Source organism: Enhydra lutris, unplaced genomic scaffold (genome assembly GCF_002288905.1).
Source record: "Enhydra lutris kenyoni isolate GAN:26980312 unplaced genomic scaffold, ASM228890v2 scaffoldscaffold58, whole genome shotgun sequence".
NCBI classification, from domain to species: domain Eukaryota; kingdom Metazoa; phylum Chordata; class Mammalia; order Carnivora; family Mustelidae; genus Enhydra; species Enhydra lutris.
Window position 1 is genome coordinate 13566478 of NW_019154142.1, and position 18539 is coordinate 13585016.

The window sequence follows — 18539 nt, forward strand, 5'->3', positions numbered from 1 at the left end:
ATACTACCTCATCTTTCAGGTGACTGATTTGCTAATTATAAAAGTAAATAAAAGTTTTATTAAACATTTCCTAAAATTAAGACCTAATCAATGGGAAGAAATTGAATATTGATATTATATTACATTTCCTCACTTAATACATGAACTTTTCTTACCTAATTCATCATACTTCCTAGATTGCAAATGTGCAGTGTTTTCACCGTCTTCAATTTACATTGCAGTTTGAAGAATTGTACTGAATATTTAGAAATACAATTAAATGTTTCCTGTTGATTGAAAAATTAGCATGAAAGAAAGAATCAGAATTCTCATTCAAGGGGATAGCCATCTTTGTTTAAAATGCCAATATTTCTTTCATGAGTCAGAGAGCCAAGAAATTCTATGGTAGATATTTGATACCAATTTTAGAGATCTGTTCTAGACTGAAGAGAGCTAACAATAAAATGATTTTTTTTTGAGAACAGTCCACTAATCAATCCATATATTAATCCACATATTGTTAGTTTCATTTTTGTAAGTAAGAACTTAGTCTTTGACAGCTAAAGTACCTATTCTTTCTTTCTTTTTTTTTTTTTTTAATCAGAGTGAGAGTGATTGAGCACAAGCAGGGAGAGCAGCAGGCAGAGGGAGAAGTAGTCTCCCCACTGAACAAGGAGCCTGATGTGGGACTCAATTCCAGGACCTTAGATCATGACCTGAGCTGAAGGCAACTGCTTAACCAGCTGAGCCACTCAGGTGCCCCCTACACTTTCATTTTTAACATGAAGAAAATTTTGCATTTCTAATTGGTAAGCTAAGACCTAAGTGACATATCAAGGTGTTATATTTTATTCTCATTTGTCTCTAAGTATTCCTAGTTTTCCTTATGATTTCTTTTTTGACTTTTTGGTCTAATTTTTCTTACATTTTTTGACCTTTTTTTCTTGATTAAGAATGCATTTTTAATACCATATATTTGTGACTTTCCTGTTTCCCATTAGTTATTGATTTCTAACTATTTTATTTGTGGTCAGAAAAGATACTTTGTCTAATTTCAATCTTTTAAAATTTATTAAGACTTTTTTGTTGTCTAACATATGGTCTATCCTAGAGAATGTTTCACATATACTTAAGAATGTCTGTTCTGTGGGAGAAGATATTTGCAAATGATATATAAGATAAAGGGTTAGTATCCAAAATCTATAAAGAACTTATCAAACTCAACACCCAGAGAACAAATAATCCAATCAAGAAATGGGCAGAAAACATGAACAGACATTTCTGCAAAGAAGACCTCCAAATGGCCAACAGACTCATGAAAAAGTGTTCCATATCACTTGGCATCAGGGAAATACAATCAAAACCACAGTAAGATATTACATCACACTAGTCAAAATGGCTAAAATTAACAAATCAGGAAACGACAGATTTTGCAAGGATGTGAAGAAAGGGGAACCCTCCTACACTGTTGATGGGAATGCAAGCTGGTGCAGCCAGCCACTCTGGAAAACAGTATGGAGGTTCCTCAAAAAATTGAAAATAGAGCTACCCTATCACCCAGCATCGCACTACCGGGTATTTACCCTAAAGATACAAATGTTGTGATCCAAAGGGGCACATGCACCTGAATGTTTATAGCAGCAATGTCTACAAAAGTCAAACTGTGGAAAGAGTCTAGATGTCCATCAACAGAAGAATGGATAAAGAAGATGTGGCATACACACACACACACACACACACACACACACACACAAACACACACTAGAATACTACATAACAGTGAAAAAAATTGAAATCATGCCATTTGCAACAACGTGGATGGAACTAGAGGATATTACATTGAGCTAAATAAGTCAATCAGAGAAAGACAATTATCATATGATCTCTCTGATATGAGGAATTTGAGAGGTGGGGGGGGGTTGAGGGGGAAGAGAGGGAGGAAATGAAACAAGATGGGACCAGGGAGTGAGACAAACCATAAGAGATTCTTAAACTCGGGAAACAAACTGAGGGTTGCTGGAGGGGACGAGGGTGGAATGGATGAGGTGGCTGAGTTATGGACATATGTGCTATGGTGAGTGCTGTGAATTGTATAAGACTGATGATTCACAGACCTGTACCCTGAAGCAAATAATACATTATATGTTAATTAAGAAAAACACACAACAACAAAAAAGTCTATTCTGGTTTTCCTGGGTGGCTCAGTTGGTTGAGCATTGGACGCTTGGTTTCAGCTCAGGTCATGAGCTCAGGATCTTGACATTGAGGCCAGTGGTGGGCTCTGTGCTCAGCACAGAGTCTGCTTGAGATTCTTTCCTTTTTCCTACCTCTCTGCCCCTCTCCCTACTTGTGTGTACACACTCTCTCTCTCAAATAAATAAATAAAATCTTAAAAAAAAGAAAGCATGTCTCTTCTGTTGTTGGTGTTTAAAGTGTCCATATATATGTCTGTTTAATCCGTCTAGTGGTTTTATTTTGGTGCTGTTGTTCATGTCACCTATTTCTTTACTTCTCTCTAGTTGATCTATCCATTATTGAGAGTGGGGTTGGATACTTTTCTTAAAAGCTTGTCAGGTGGTTCTTACGTGTTTCCAGGTTTGAGAACAGCAATAGTATATGAATGATTTGAAATTATGGTTAGAGACAAAAACCTTCTTATGCAGCAATCGTTGTTGAGTGTTTCAAGTCATTTATTTTTGTCCAGAATGGGATGTTTCCTCATTTAGATGAAAAAGTTACTAATTGATGTATTTATATGGTAGTACAATCCCTTGCTGTTAATTTTTAGTGGGTTATATCTCACTAGAACCTCCTCAATAGGCAAATGGATTAATTGATGTATTTTTTTTTTCTTAGAAACAGATTTATGGATAAAAAATGATCATCAAATTCACATGGAATTGGAAAGAATTCCAAATAGCCAATACAATCTTGAAAAAGAAAAGTAAAATTTGGAGTTAGAGGATTCACATTTCCCAATTTTGAAACTTACCTACAATACCATCATAATCAATGGCACTGGCATATGGATAGACATATGAACAAACAGAACTGAATAGAGAGCCCAAAAGTAACATATATGGTCAGTTGGTTTTTGACAAGAGTGCCAAGACCATTCAATGGGAAAAGGACAATCTTTTCAACAAATGGTGGTAATAAAACTGGATATCTATAGGCAAAAGAAAGAAATTTCTTAACTAACCCTTAACTAACACCATACACAAAATTTACCTCAAACTAAAATGACCTGAATTTAGGAACTAAAACCATAAATTTCTTACAGGAAAACACTGGAGGAAATCTTCATGGTGTCAGTTTGAAAATGACTTTAAGGATATGACACCAAAAGTTCAGGCAACAAAAGAAAAAATAAACTGGACTTTATCAAAATTAAGAATTTTTGTGGTTCAAAGAATACTATCAAGAAGATAAAAGACAATTTACTGAGTGGGAGAAAGTATTTGTAAATTCTATACCTGATAAGGGGTTGATCTCCACAATATGTAAACAAGTCTTAAAACAATAACAATAAGCAACTCAATTTAAAAATGGGCAAAGAACTTGAATAGACATTTTGCAAAGCATATGGCTACTAAGTACATGAAAAGACGTTCAATGTCATTAGTTATTAGGGGAATACAAATCAAAACCACAATCAGAAACCACTTCATATCTATTAGGATGGTTATAATTAAACAGAAAATAACAAATGTTGGTGAGCATATAGAGAAATTAGAACTCTTGTGCACTGTTGGTGAGAATGTAATATCATGCATCCACTGTCAAAAACAGTAGTTTTTCAAAAGGTAAAATATAGAATACCATATAACTTAGCAATTCTATTCTTATACACTCCAAAGAACTGAAATAGGGATCTTGAACAGATATTTGTACACAAATACTTACAGTAGCATTATTCAAAATAGCCAAAATATGCAAACAACTCAAGTGTCCATCAACAGATAATGGGAAACAAAATGTGTTCTTATGTACTGTATAATGAAATATTGAATAATGAAATATTATTCACCATAAAGAATGACTTTTTGATATATACCTTAACATGGATTGACTTAGAAAACATTATGCCCAGGAAAATTAGGCAGAACAAGTAGTGTATGTAAAATGATAGAATACACAGGTAAGGTACCAAGAACAAAGTTATAGAGACACAGAGTAGAATAGAGGTTGCCAGGGTTGGTGAGAGGAAGGAGGGGAGTACTATTGCTTAATGAGTACAGAAATATTTTTCAGGGATGATGAAAAGTTTTTATAGATACTGGTGGTAGTTATACAGTATTATGAATATATTTAATTTCACTGAAATGTACACTTTAATGATTAATATGATCAATATTCTGTTATGCATATTTTGTCACAATAAAATATATATTAATGCAAAACCCAAACTAAAACCAAAAACATTGCCAAAAAGAATAACTATAACTAAATATCTCTTATGAACAAAGATACAAAAATCCTCAACAACATAAACAACATATTAAAATCCAGTCACTAATTATAATGACAACCAGGTGAGATTTATTCCAGCTTTGCAAGGCTGGTTCAACATTAGAAAATCAATGAATGTATTTACCACACCCACAGGGTAAATCGGAAAAATCACATAATCATAACAATTGATATAGAAAGAGTATTTGATGAAATCCAAAACTACCTGTGATAAAAAACAACAACACAACTCTCAGCAAGCTAGGAATAAAGCAAAATTTCCTCAGCTTGATAGAGAATATTTACCAAAAATATCTAAAGTTAACATCATACCTAATTGTGAGAAACTGTATGTTTTCCCTTCGAGATTGGGAAAAAAGCAAAAACGTCCCCTCTCACTACTTCTATTAGATATCAGATTATAAATCATAAATAGTGAAATAAGACAACAAAATAAAATGTGTAAAGACTGGGAAGAAAAAAAATCTATCTTTGCAGATGGCATGACAATCTATGTAGAACATTCTAAAGAATCAACCAAAAAAACCCCTGAAATTAATAAGCAACTCTGTTGTCAAATAATATAAGGTAGATACATAGAAATCAATTGTTTTCCTTTATGGCAGTAAAGAATAATTAGAACTTTTAAAGATTTTATTTATTTATTTACTTATTTGAGAAAGAGTGAGAGAACGAGAGAGAGGGTAAAGAAGAGGGAGAGAGAATCTCAGCCAGATTCTGTGCTGACCACAGATTCTGAGGGGGGGCTTGATCTCACAACCCCGAGAGCATGACTTGAGCTGAAATTAAGAGTTGAACACTCAACCGACCGAGCCACCCAAGTGCCCCAATAATGAGAATTCTAAGTTTAAAAAATACCATTTAACTTAACACCAAAAAGATTAAATATTTCCATATAAATCTAAAAAGAAAATATGTCCAGGATCTATATGCAGAAAACCACACAACTCTGGTGAAAAAATTCAAAGAAAGTCTAAACAAATGGAGATATATTCTGTGTTCATGGATTAGAAGACTCAGTATCATTAAAATGTCATTCTTTCTAACTTGATTAATAGATTCAATGCGATCCAATCAAAATCCCAGCAAGTGATTTTGTAGAGATTGCTAAAGTTATTACAAAGTTTATACGAAAGACACAAAATGCAGAATAGTCAACACAATACTGAAGGAGTAAAAATTGAAGAATTGATGTTACCAGATCTCAAAACATATGGTAAAGCTACAATGTTCAAGACAGTATGGTACTGACAAAGTTAAAAAAAAAAAAAAAGATACGTAAACAATGGAAGACAATAGAAAGCCCACAAACAGATCCACACAAATACAGTCAGCTAATTCATGACAAAGGAGCAAAGGAAATTCAGTGGAGAAAAGATAGTCTTCTCAATAAACGGTGATGGGACAATTTAATTGGACATCTAAATGCAAAAAGAATCTGGACACAGCCTTTACACTTTGCATATAAATTAACTCAAAATGTAAATGTAAAAAGGGTCTTACATGTAACATGAAAACAATAAAACATCTAGAGAAAAAACAGGAGGTGACTTTGGGTTTGGTGATAAGTTTATAAATACAACACCAAAAGTTAGGATCCATGAAAGAAAAATTGATATTGGACTTAATTAAAATAAAAGCTTCTGCTCTGCAAAAGAAATCAATTAAGAGAATAAAAGGACAAGTCACAGACTAGGAGAAATTATTTGTAAAACACATTATCTGCTAAAAGATTTCTATTTCAAAAATACAAAAACTCGTAACTACCACCCTCCCAAAATTAAAAATGGTGAAAGATTTGTATAGACACCTCAACAAAGAAGAAACACAAGTAGAAAATAAGCATTTGAAAAGACGATCAACACCATTTGTCATTAGAGAAATGCAAATCAAAACAACAATAAGATATCATTACACACCTATTAAAATGGCTAAAATCCAAAGAAACTGAAATACCAGATCCTAGCAAGGACTCAGAGCCATAGAAACTTTTATTTATTGCTGGTGGGAATATGAATTTGTAAAACCATTTTGGAGGACAGATTGACAAAGTTAAACAGTCCTGTCATACGACCCAATGATCATGCTTCTGGGTATTTACACAATTGAATTAAACACTATGTCCAAAATAAAGCAAAACAAAGCAAAATCTGTGCATGAGTGTCTATAGCAGCTGTATTTATAATCACCAAAAACTAGAAGCAGTCAAGATGTCCTTAAGTACGTGTGTGAATAAAGGAAGTGTGATTCAGTTCTACAGTAGAATATTACTCAGCAATAAAAAACAATGGACTGTCAAGCAGTTAAAAGATAGGGAGAAAACTTGAGTGTTTATTGTTAAGTGAAATGTCTACGTATCATGTGATTCCAACTATATGACATTTTGGAAAAGGTAAAACTGCAGAGAGTAGAAAGACCTGTGGTTGTTAAAGGTTCAGGAAGATGGGGTCGGGATAAATAGGAGAAGCGCAGAGGTGAAACTACTCCGGATGTACTTTAATAGTGGAGACTTGACGTGCATTTGTCAAAACCAATAAACTTCACAACACGAAGAATGAACTTTAGTGTATGCAAATTTTGGAAAGTCAGTTATATCATTTTCACAAGAGTCTAGATTATTGACAAGATTTTTAGAATTCCATGCTTTCAGCGGTACTAATTACGGCTCATTATTAATTTTGCTAATTATTCATGATGACACGGAAATTAAAAATGGTTGATCAGAATTTCTTATGAAAATTCTGATTTGGAGACTATGGTAGGCAGAATGATCCCCTAAAGATGTCCCTATCTTGATCCTGGAACACAGGGAAATGTTACACTGTGTGGCAAAATAAATTTATTTTTTTAAATATATATTTTTTTATTTATGTGAGAAAGAGAATGAGTTGGGGGGAAGGGCAGAGGGGGAGGGAACACCAGGCTCTCCACCAACCGGGGAGTTGGATGCAGGGCTCAATCCCAGGACTCTGAGCTCGTGACTCCAGTCAAAGGCAGACGCTTAACCGATTGAGCCGCCCAGGAGCCCCATGTGTGGTAAAAGAAATTTAGAGGTAATTAAGGTACAGACTTTAAAATAGATAGATTATTCTGGGTTATCTAAGTGGGTTCAGTCTAATTATATAAGTTGGTAAAAACAGAAAATTTTCTCTGGTTGAGGCAGAAAAGAAGTCAGAAATTCAAAGTATGAGCAGGACTGGGCATGCAGCTGCCGGCTTGAAGACGGGAAGGGTGACAAGGAATTCAGGCAGCCTGACGGAGGTTTGGGAGGCTCCAGCTGACATTGTTTGAAGAAACAGGTACCTCACTTCTACAGTTGCACAGACCTGAATGCTACCGATAACCTGAATCAACCGGAAAGCAGATTCTCCCTGAGAGCATCTCAGTGAGAATTCAGGGGCCAACACCTTGACTTCAGCTTTGCGAGACCCAGAGCAGAGGACAAGCTGAACCCACTGGGTCATCTTGACTTACAGCACTGTGAGATAATGAATTTGTGTCATTTTAAGCCACTAATTTTGTGGCTTACAGGAGCAATTTGTGATTTTGCTGAACTTAAATACAGCTTTTAGGGTTTTTTTTTTTTATTTGTTTTGTTTTTTTAAGATTTTATTTATTTATATGGGGTGCCTGGGTGGCTCAGTGGGTTAAGCCTCTGCCTTCGGCTCAGGTCATGATCTCAGGGTCCTGGGATCGAGTTCCACGTCGGGCTCTCTGCTCAGCGGGGAGCCTGCTTCCCTCTCTCTCTCTGCCTGCCTCTTTGCCTCCTTGTGATCTCTCTCTGTCAAATAAATAAATAAAATCTTTAAAAAATTTATTTATTTGATTCAAAGAGAGAGAGATGACCAGTAGGCAGAGAGGCAGGCAGAGAGAGAAGGAAACAGGCTCCCCACTGAGCAGAGAGCCCCATTCGTGCCTCAATCCCAGGACCCCGAGATCATCACCTGAGCCAAAGGCAGAGGCTTAACCCACTGAGCCAGCCAGGCGCCCCCTAGCTTTTAGTTTAATAAAAGAAAATGTTAAGAAATACTCATAGTTTACCCTTCATTCAATGTAAAACAGAGCACATCTAAGAAAATGCCAGCCCAAAGAGCATTATATCCATATTCCTAGACACCGCACTACCACTGCTATTCTGCTGTCATTCCTTGCTATTCATTCATTCACTTGGCAGGTATTTTGAAATGGAAGAGCCAAAAAGTCTTGAAAGAGAAAAACATGAGGAGAAAACAGCAATATGAATTGAAGTGAAATAAGAAATAATCAGCCTCAGTGGGTTAAAGAAGAAAAGAACAAAAGCATAGAGAAGAAACAATAAGAAAAGCTAAAACTCGTGGAAGTAGAGATATAAAATTAATAATTAGTCATCTGACAGGTGGCACAATGAGGAGAGTGGTAGAGGTGTGTGCTGCGGTGTCAACTCTGCCTCTGGCTGGAACTAGAACCTCATTACCTCATTAACTACACTGGACCCTCCATGAGCTGATAGAAATTTTCTAGGCCCTTCCAGACTGCAAACTAATTTTTAGAGGGGGTGGGTAGTGGGGGAGTGGTTCAGGAAGAATGTGCTTGTATTCATGAAACCTTCCCCTCTGACATCATTACTGTGGACTCTAAAGTATTTGAGATCCCCAAATAGTGCCATGACTTCCTCTAGTGGAGGAATGTACTTTGAGATGGCAATTAAGGAAAAGCCAGAGAACACTAAACTGGTAGGAAAACAGAAAGGGACTGTTTAAAACAAAGTTCTCTTAATGAACTGAAGTGGTAAATGAAAACGAACTACACAATCATGAATATGATTTTTTTTTTTTAACCAAGCTGATATAGCTCTGAAGACTTAAGGACTTGGCAGACTATTGAAAATTGAGTTTAAATAGAAAGTTTCACCAGTTTGTTCTTCTGTACTGACATCTCATTCAATTACAATTCTAATTTAGCTCTTATTGAGATAGTCTTATGCTAGCAAGTTGACAATTTAGTGGGGTATTAAGGGAAATTCATTTTGGCCATTAACTATTCCTTAAAGGTTTCCATCGGAATGTGCATCTCATTGAAGCAGAAACTAAGGTTGTACAAAAAAAAATTCCCGTAAGTGTGAATTGCAGATTCTCTGTTTCTCCTTTTCTGTGAGAATTTGGTTAAGGTAACATTGGCCATGATAGGGAAACTATTACAATAAAGCCATTTTTACCTAATTACTACCATTACAAGCTTTAAATGAGAAACTTGAGTGGTTAACAGGATGTTGAAAGCAAGGTTGTGTGAGTTGTTGTTTGAAGACCTGCAGACTTCAGGGGAGAGGGCTCTCTCAGGCTGGGGGGTAAAAGGGGTGAGTTTTCTGCAACCATCTGGGTGGGAAGGAGTGACAGTGTCTTCACAGAATCCCTTATGCTAATATAAACTGTGGTTGAATAAGATTGCAAATTGTATGCACGATATAAATTAAGAATGTCTGGTTTCCTTCATATCATTTGGGTGTTTGAGGAAAAAGCGAGTAAGAGATTGAGGGAAAGCCTGTGTCAAGGAAGCTGAGTAGAGAAAAGGAGGGGGTCAAGGGGAAGCAATTGAAGTTATTTCATAGAATTTCCAATTATCCTGATTTCTCTGACTTGGCAATTTTCTAAGATATAGCTTTAGTTTATATTTGAATGGTGTCACCTAGGGTCAAGAGAATCTGTTCACATAAGGAAAAAAATCTTTTAAATGCTCAAGCTCATGAAAAACAGGACGATCAAATAAGTAACTGATATTCATGATGAAATTCCTTATAAAATATCCAATACTTGGGTCACATGTATACCATAAAAATATTTTTAAAGATCTTGATTTCAGCCTTAAGAGCTTTTTTTTTTTTTTTCAGCCAAGAAGACACGGTGAAACCAATTTGAGTATCTGTCACCACCCTCAGTGTCACAGGGCTCAGCTTCCTGACACTACACAATCTCTCACTCTTCTCTTGGCGTAGCCTTTTTAAATGGAGCCCTCCTCAGACAGAGTGGAAGTACTGAACACTAGATTTAGGAATTTTAGTAGAGAAATCAGCTCCTCCCGCCCCCAGCTTTACTTGACGTATAATCAGCAAATAAAATTATAAGCTATTTAAAAGGTACAATGTGATGATTTAAATGTATAATGTATTGGGAAAGATCCCCTCCATTGAGTTCATGAACACATCCATCACCTCACATATTGACCTTTTTTCTTCTCCTTCTTCTCTTTCTTCTTTTGAGATTTTATTTATTTGACAAAGAGAGAGCACAAGCAGGGGCAGCCGCAGAGGGAGAGGGAGAAGCAGGCTGTCTGCTGAGCAGGGAGTCTGATGAGGAACTTGATCTGAACTGAAGGCAGACTCTTAATCGACTGAGCCACCCAGGTGCCCCTGACTTTTTTTCTTAAGTTCTACTGTCTTAACAAATTTCAATTATATGATATAGTGTTATCAACTGCAGTCACCATGTTACACATTAGGTCCTCAGAACTTATTCATCTTACAATTGAAAGTTGTATCCTTTTACCAACCCCCTAGCCTGCAGTCCCCGACAACCACATTTTTACTCTGTTTCAATGAATTTGACTTTTTTTTTTTTAAGATCTCACATGTAAGTGATACCATCAAGCAGTATGATATTTCTCTGTCTGATTTATTTCACTTAACATAATGCCCTCTGGGATCACCCATATTACAATTAACAGTATTTTTTTCTTTTTAAAGGCTGAATAATATTCCATTCATACCACATTTTCTGTATCCATTCATCTGCTGACACACACTTAGGTTGTTTTCATACCTTGGCTACTCTGATTAATGCTGCTATGAACACAGAAGTGCAGATATCTCTTTGAGATCCTGGTATCATTTCCTTTGGATATATACCCAGAAGCAGGATTGCTGGATCCATATATTAGTTCCATTTTTAATTTCTTAAAGAACCTCCATACTGTTTTCTACAATGGCTGTAGCAGTTTACGTTCTCATAAGCGATATATAAGGCTTCCCTTTACTCCACATCCTCACCAATATTTGCTATCTCTTACTTTTTAAGATGGACATCCTAACAAGTGTGAGGCAATATTTTATTGTGGTCTTGATTCCCCTGATGATTAGTGATGCTGAGCAACCTGTCATATACTGTTGGCCATCTGTATGTCTTTTAAAAAAAAAAAAAAGTCTATTCAGGTCCTTGGCCTTTTTAAAATCAGGTTATTTTTCTATTATTAAATTGTGTAAGTCCCTTATATAATCTGGATATTAACCCTTATTGTATGTGTGGTTTGCAAATATTTTCTTCCATTCCAAAGGCTGCTTTTCATTTTGTTGATGGTTTCCTTTGCAATGCAGAAGTTTTTTACTTCAATGTAATCCTCTTGGATGTTTTTGCTTGTTTTGCTTTTGCTTTTTGTGTAGAATCCAAAAAAATCATTGCCAAGACCAATGTTAAATTCCTTACCCTCTATGTTTTCTTCTGGGAGTTTTATATATATATATATATATATGTCGGGTCTTATATTTGAGTCTTTCATCCATTTTGAGTTAATTTTTGTGTGTGATGTAAGATAGGGGTCCAATAGTTTTCTTATGCAAATGACTGTCCAAGCTTCCCAATACTGTCTATTAAAGAGACTGTCCTTTCCCCATTGTATATTGTTGGCTCCCTTGTCAAAAGTCAACTGAGGATATTTGGCAGGGTTTATATCAGGGATTTCTATACTGCTCCACTGATCTATGTCTCTGTTTTTATGACAATAACATACTGTTTGGACTTATTATAGCTTTGTATCATGGTTTGAAATCAAGAAGTATGATGCCTCTAGCTTTGCTCTTCTTTCTCAACATGTCTTTGACTATCCAGTCTTTTGTGATTCCATACAAAAATTAGGTTTTTTTTTCTATTTCTGTGAAAAATTCCATTAGAATTTTCTTGATTGCATTGAATATTACATATAAGTTTAATATTCTTTAGAGTCCTACATTCAATAATATTAGCCTGCAAATCAGCAACAATAAACACTCGATGTTCATTACAGTATCTATAAAAATTTTTCATGTACAATATATTATTTCATCTTCACAGTAAAATTGGGAGCTATTGTAACGCCCACTTAACTAGTGGCCCATTATTAGCCCTTTCAATTACTGAGAGCATGATCGAGCATTGGAGTGAAGCAAAACAATAAAAACATTTCCTTTTTTTTTTTTTTTAAAGATTTTATTTATTTATTTGAGAAAGAGGACATAGGGAGAGAGACCAAAAGCTGGAGGGAGGGGCAGAGGGAGAGTGAGAAGCCCACTCCCCACTCAGCGGGGAGCTGTACTTGGTGGCTCTACCTCAGGGGCCGGGGATCATGAACTGAGCTGACGGCAGATGCTTAACAACCCAGGCCACCCCCAAAACAAACCACTTCAATCAACTCAAATCAAGGTTTAGAACAGCCATAAAATAAAATGTATTTGGGGTGCCTGGGTGGCTCAGTGGGTTAATCCTCTGCCTTTGGCTCAGGTCATGATCCCAGGGTCCTAGGATCAAGCCCTGCGTCCAGGCTCTCTGCTCCTCAGGGAACCTGCTTTCTCCTCTCTCTCTGCCTGCCTCTCTGCCTACTTTTGATCTCTTTTTATCAAATAAATAAATAAAATAAAATCTTAAAAAAAAAGAAAATGTATTCGTTTTACTATTAAGATAACACCTCAGTTTTACTCTGAGCCAACTTATTTTTTATATTAGCACAACTTCTAGAAAACAACTAGAAGAGGTGTGGGGAAAAGAGATGGACACATTAAAGATAGTACAAGAGGTATCTGATCTTTGAAATACTGATACATGGTTTTTATTTTAAAGCAGTCTTAGGAACTCAAAATGGGATCATTTATTGGAGGCACAGATGCCTCTGAGTTATTTTACCAAGTATATTTATTATAGTTATTCACACATATTGACTAATAGTACTTAAATTAGTTTTTTTTTTTTAAGATTTTATTTATTTATCTGACAGAGAAAGAGGCAGCGTGAGAGGGAACACAAGCAGGAGGAGTGGGAGAGGGAGAAGCAGGCTTCCTGCTGAACAGGGAGCCTGATGCAGGGCTGGATCCCAGGACCTTGGGATCATGACCTGAGCTGAAGGCAGACACTTAAGGACTGAGCCACCCAGGCATCCCTACTTAATTATTTTAAATATATATTAGCATGCAATGCTCACCATAACACTATGATGTGGAACTGTTAATATTCCCATTTTACAGATAAGGACCCTGAGGCACAGAGAATTAGTGACTCATCCAAGATCTCACAGCTAAGCAAGGATTCTAATTCAGGTCCGTTAGCTTCAGAGCCTATGTTTTTAACTGCTCTATTCTAATTCATATGATAGCCCTGCATAACAAAAGAGCAAATGTTCATAGACATTATAGTGTACATGTTTTTAGAAAATGGGGAAATGGAAACGTTTTTTTTAAGAAACATGTTCTTCAAAACTATTTTCACATTTTTTTAGTTTGTTTTTAAGTTCATACATTTGTTATATGAAAAAAAAGTAACACTTAAAAATTCCATTCCTCCATAATATGAGCACTTTTTGTTGTGGTGGTGGTTTGTTTTTGTCTTGTACAATATTTAAACATTCTGGCTACCTATAGCCAATTATCTGTCTGGGAAATTAAATAGCTAGAAAAACCAAAATGAGAGACAATCTTTGATCACTTCATTAGAAGCAGAAAGGGAAAAAGATAATAGGCAGTTCAGACTGATTTGAATTGATTGTCTTCTCTAGGCCCAGGTTTTACTTGTCACTTTGCAGAGAGGAGTTTCCCTAAGCCCATAGAAAGGCTGGAAATGCACAGCTTCTACCGAGGATAGAAATCCCATCCCAGGCCTCCATGGCACCAGGGACCTGGAGACTAGAGGACGAAGTGTCTGTATGAGGATGACTATGCCTCACCGCAGCTTGTCTGGGCAGACCTATTTCAGGCCAGTTGGGTCAGTGTGGACCCTGTTCACTGCCAAAATATGTTGATTTGGATTATAAATGTGTAGCTGGAAAAGCTGAATGTTAGGCACCAAGCTCCTGTCCAGCCTTCCAGGACTCTAGCAACAGAGGCAAAAGAGTGGCTTTAAACTTGGGGCATTTTGATGGCAACCAGAGCAGACAAAGACAGGAGCCCTCGGTGTTTGTAAGGCCTCAGACCTCTAAGACAGGAGGCTTAAAAATGGGAACATGTCGGGGCACCTGGGTGGCTCAGTCGTTAAGCATCTGCCTTCGGCTCAGGTCATGATCCCAGGATTCTGGGATCAAGCCCCGCATCAGGCTCCCGGCTTGGTGGGAAGCCTGCTTCTCCCTCTCTCACTCCCCCTGCTTGTGTTCCCTCTCTCGCTGTGTCTCTCTGTAAAAAAAAAAAAAAAAAAAAATGGGAACATGTCTGTCAGTGTAGTAGAATGGGATTTGGTTAGTCATTTTAATTTAAAAAGTAGTAGTAACAGAATGTGGGATTTCTACACTCAATGCTTGTAAGCAGGGCTGGCTTCACAAGCACGCAGCTGGACAGCCGCACAGGGACTCAAGGTCAGAAAGGCCTTGCGCTTGGCTTAACGCTCTGCTGTGGCCATACTGAAATTCTTAGTTTTTGTGCAAGAGACTCCACACTGTCATTCTGTACCAGGTCCTGCAAATTATATAAGCAGTCTCTGTTTATGAACATGCAGAATTAAACTCACACTTACTATATAGAATTTGGGATACTTTTTACATCTCCATGCCCCCTGACTTGAAACTCAGAGTAAGTCATCAAGTCTTAGGGCTGAGTTAAAATTGCACACCAAATGCAAATACACATAAAATCTCACACCAAAGATAATTTTTCTTTGTTTCACAATTTAGTAATCTTGTTATCAAATTAAATTTTAGAACACAAAACCTCCCAGGCAAAGTAGGTTAAAAAAAAAAAAAAAATCCTTGTAGAAATGTATATTTAAAGCCAAGTAATAATTGAGTCCCTGCAGACTAAACAATATCACTTAGCAGCCTGCACAATGTGAAAGACTAAAAGCTTTTAATTAGACTTTTACTCAATAGGGGAGGAAAAAATAATTTAAAAGACTCAGGGCTAAAGCTGAATTGTTAGTTTTAACTTTGAACACAATGAAGGAACGATTTGACTAAATTAGTTTAGCTGTGTATTCATTAGCCTTTAATAGAAATGTGAATGCAAACTGACTCCAGGTTATTGTACTTAGAGCCAGCTTTTTAATTAGTGATTGGCAAAATGTTTATCTAGTTTGTTGTTGGAATGTTGAACCGTTTACACAACAGGACTGTTGTAAACCTTTATGTAATCTTAATTGGATCTTTCAAAAGAACAAGTTTTCATGTACATAAAATCACAAACTATAGTAATAAAATTAGCTAATTTATATCAAACTTGGCACTTAAAAAGAAAAAGTTATGCTATGTGACTTAATGAGGTAGAGAAATGGTTAACATCTATTTAAACTTAGTTAAATGTGATGCTCAGTTGAACTTGACCAAACCTTGGCTATCTTTGGCTTTGAAGTTAGACACACCTGATATCCAGATTGTAAGTGAGCTATTAATTCTATAATATTGAGCACATTAATTAGCCTCTCTGTGCCTCTGTTTCCTTATCTTTAAAATGGGAATTATATAGTAGGTCTTAAATAATGAGACCTATGGCATTGATAACATAAAAGAAAATATGGGGGTGCCTGTGTGGCTCAGTTGGTGAGCATCTGACTCTTGATTTCAGCTGAGGTCATGATCTCAGGGTCAGGGTCCTGAGACTGAGCCGCCTAGGGCTCTGCCTCAAGCTCCAAGCTCAGCGGAGTTGGCGTTTCTCCCATAGCTCCCCCACACCCCAACTAGAGGGTGTGAGTGCTTTCACTCTCAAATAAATATAAATCTCTGTGATAATATGTAAAAGCCCCTATTTGAGGAATTCAATATATGGTAGCTATCATCAATATCATCATCTCAATATCATCATCATCAGGATTTTTTATTTTTAATACATTTAAGTTAAATAATTTTGAACAGATAAAATTAATCACATGTTGCAGAATCCAAATGCTACAAAATTCAGAATGGGCAAAATGTCACAGAGAAAAGTGTCTCTCATTCGCCATGAATAACGTGGCATTATTTGCACAGATTAAGAGTTTTCTATTTTGTTATAGTATTACATGATTATGTAATATAATAGTAACTTCTAGAGATCATTCTATACAATACATAAAAATTCCTCATCTTTTTTAAAGGCCACATGAATATAAATAATTAAATTAAGTAGTGACTTATTGTTGGAAAATTAGTTTATTTCCACACTTTTGGCAGGTGTAAATATCAATAAGGTAAATATCCTTATGCATAGATTATTTTGCACCTGTGCAAGTAGCCTTTTAGGATAAATTCCTAGAAGTAATATTGGTAGCGAAAGCATATGTGTATTTTTTTTTCATTTTGATAGATACTACAAATTGCCCTCCACAGAATTATAACAATTTACATTTCCACCAATACCTCTGAGTGCTTATTTTCCATCACCTTCACCAGGAGTGCATCAACTTTTAAGTATCTCTCACAATCTTACATGTGAACATTTTCTTTGTAGTTTCAATTTTCTTATCTTTTATTGTGAAGTTGAGACTCTTTTTATACATTTCAGAGTAATTTGTATTTTCCCTTCTATGTATTATTTCTTCATGGTCTCATCTCACATTTGTTGGATTACTGGTCTTTTTCTAAAATTTATTTTTGGGAAATGTATAATCCGAATACCCATCCTTTGTCAATTTTATTTATTTCTCCTCATTTTCTCTTCTCATATTTCTTTTATTTTTATGTAAAGTTGTACATCTTTTGTTTTATAGCTTAAGTGTTTTATATTATCTCTAGAAAAACTATCTCCAAGAACAATTTTTTAAGTCTTTCATAATTTCTTCTAGTTATTTGTAGTTTCACTTTTTACATTTAAATCTTTGAATTTGTTTTAGTACCCATTTAGCTGTTTCATCCTTATTTGCTGAATAATTCACCTGCTCACCATTAGGATATAATATAATTTTCATCAGATGCCAAAATTCTTTATTAATAAATTGTATCTTTTTCTGGATTCTCTATTTAGTTCCACTGATCTACTTGCCTGTCCAAGCAGTTGCTGTTTTAAATTCTGTAGTATTTTTTTTAAAGATTTTTAAAAATTATTTATTTATTTGACAGATAGAGATCACAAATAGGCAGAGAGGCAGGCAGAGAGAGAGAGGGAAGCAGGCTCCCTGCTGAACAGAGAGCCCGACATGGGGCTCGATCCCAGGACCCTGGGATCATGACCTGAGCCAAAGGCAGAGGCTTTAACCCTCTGAGCCACTCAGGCGCCCCTAAATTCTGTAGTATTTATACTGTTCCAATATCTGTAACATAAGCAATTTTTTTCTATTTTTCTCTTTTTTTCCACATAAAACTTAGAATCAGATTATTTAGTTCTAAAAAACACTTACTAGCATTTTTATTGAGACTGAATTAAGTTTTCAGATTTAGAGAAAATTATGTTTTATGATATTACATCTTCCCACTCAAGAATAGAATATGCTTTTTCTTTTTTCAGAAAGAAAGAAAGGCCCACCAGGCAAATTTCAGAGGAGAGCAGGAGACAAGAGAAAACTTGCTTTGTGATTGAACCTCCAATCACAACTTTCCCTTCCAGGCTGAGGAAGAGTTTGTAGCATTTCAAAGTATTTTTGTTGGTGTGCCTGGGTGTTCAGTCAGTTAAGCATCTGCTTTCAGCTCAGGTCCTGGTCTCAGTGTCCTGGGATTGAGCCAGACATCTGTCTCCCTGCTGAGCAGGAAGTCTGCTTCTCCCTCTCCCTCTCTATCTGCCACTTCCCTTACTTGTGCTCTCTCTCTGTCAAAAAAATAAATAAAATCTTTTAAAAAGGTGTTTTTATTTAGTGATCCAATAGAAGTCACATGTAATATATCTTATCTTCATACATTCTGTCATAATGTTCTTCAATTACTTTCTTTCTATTATGGTAATTGGTTTGTTTAGAATTTCCTTTTAAATTAATTTTTTAAAAATTTAT